This window comes from Mandrillus leucophaeus, unplaced genomic scaffold (assembly GCF_000951045.1).
Source record: "Mandrillus leucophaeus isolate KB7577 unplaced genomic scaffold, Mleu.le_1.0 Scaffold26, whole genome shotgun sequence".
In the NCBI taxonomy this organism is placed as follows: Eukaryota; Metazoa; Chordata; class Mammalia; order Primates; family Cercopithecidae; genus Mandrillus; species Mandrillus leucophaeus.
In genome coordinates, this window is record NW_012102698.1 from 2,382,077 (window position 1) to 2,384,260 (window position 2,184).

Genomic DNA, 2,184 nt, shown 5'->3' on the forward strand with positions numbered 1-2,184 from the left:
CTCCGTGAGTTAGCATGTGTCCTTTACCCCATGCACCGGGACAGTCCTGCTCTGCTGGTGACCCTCCATATCCCACTCCTGTGCAAGACCTCAGTCTCACCATCTGTAAAATGGACAGCAGAGGCCGGAATGGACAGAGCAAGACCCTATCTCAAAACAAACACACAAAAAACGATTTATCCTCTGTCTGGAATAGAGCCATGTGTATTTAACCACAAAAATGTTTTCCCTCCTCCACCCCAAATCTGTGGATGCTCCACAGAGAAAGGCTGTGCTTATCCCTCAGCTTCTCCTTAAGGTGGGAGCCAAGGCTTCCCTTTCAGAGAAGCCAGTGAAAGCCACACCCCTCTCCCCAGTAAAAGCCACACCCCTCTCCCCAGTGAAAGCCACACCCCTCTCCCCAGTGAAAGCCACACCCCTCTCCCCAGTAAAAGCCACACCCCTCTCCCCAGTAAAAGCCACACCCCTCTCCCCAGTGAAAGCCACACCCCTCTCCCCAGTGAAAGCCACACCCTTCTCCCCAGTGAAAGCCACACCCCTCTCCCCAGTGAAAGCCACACCCCTCTCCCCAGTGAAAGCCACACCCTTCTCCCTAGTGAAAGGCACACTCACAGCCACCATGACTCTGCCAGGCGTGGGCTGTGGTGCCTGACACCCTCTCAGACATGCCCAGACACATGCTGGAGTTGCTCAGAACTTATACACAGAATCCCGAGCACCAAGGGAGGGGCCAGAATCAAAGCCGAGATACGTGATGCCCCTTCCGCCTAGCTTTGTCCCCTTTCAACCCAGATAGTGCCCAGAAAGACGGTTCCACTTGTAGGCCCTACACCCAGGGCCCTGGCTTCCATGGTACTATCCTTTCTCCTTAGGGGAGCACCGTGATGATGCCACACATTAGAAGTTCCCCTACTGGGGCCGGGCACGGTGGCTCATGCCTGTAATCCCAGCACTCTGGGCGGCGAAGGCAGGTGGATCACCTAAGGTCAGGAGTTCGAGAGCAGTCTGGCCAACGTGGTGAAACCCCGTCTCTACTAAAAATACAAACATTAGCCAGGTGTAGTGACACACACCTGTAATCTCAGCTACTTGGAGGCCGAGGGACAAGAATCCTTGAACCGAAGAGAAAGAGGTTGCAGTGAGCCAGGATCACGCCACTGCACTCCAGCCCGGGCGACAGAGTGAGACGGTCTCAAAACAAAAAGAAAAAAAAGAAGTTCCCCTATTGGGCAACTGGCTTTTACGGCGTCTTGTTCTATTCTTGTGGAGGTTTTTTTGTTGCTGTTGTTTTTATTTTTTGAGACAGGGTCTCGCTCTGTCGCCCAGGCTGGGGTGCAGTGGCATTAACTCAGCTCACTGCAACTTCCACCTCTTGGGATCAAAAGTTTCTCCTGCCTCAGCCTCTTGAGTAGCTGGGATTACAGGTATATGCCACCACGCCTGGCTATTTTTTATTTGTTTCTTTGTTTTGAGATGGAGTCTCTGTCGCCCAGGCTAGAGTCAGTGACGCGATCTTGGCTCACTACAACCTCCACCTCCCAGATTCAAGTGATTCTCCTGTCTCAGCCTCCTGAGTAGCTGGGATTACAGGAGTGCACCACCATGCCCAGCTAATTTTTGTATTTTTAGTAGAGACGAGGTTTCACCATGTTGGTCAGACTGGTCTCGAACTCCTGACTTCGTATTCTGCCTGCCTTGGCCTCCCAAAGTAATTTTTGTATTTTTAGTAGAGACGGGGTTTTGCCATGTTGGCCAGGCTGGTCTTGAACCCCTGACCTCATGATCTGCCCACCTCAGCCTCCCAAAGTGCTGGGATTACAGGCGCGAACCACCATACCTGGCAAATACGATATTTGATTCCTTCTTTTACATCTTTAAGTATGTGAGGCAAATTTAGTTTTATAGTTGCCTTCCAATGGTGTCTCCGGAATTTCCTCCTGGTATGTGTGGTGTTTGCTTTCCCTCCCTCAGGGTGGTCTGTTTCTGTGTGTTGTGTAATTTGAGATCAAGAGTTTATCTCAGGCAAGGCTTTATCTGTGAGAATCCCAGCTCGTGGGCATGCGTCCCAGAGCATTGTTTATTGTTGCTGATATAGAACACTTGTACATACTTTTGGGGTATGTGTGATATTTTGACCCGTGTACACAATGTATTGATCAAATCCGGATAATCGGGAAACCCATC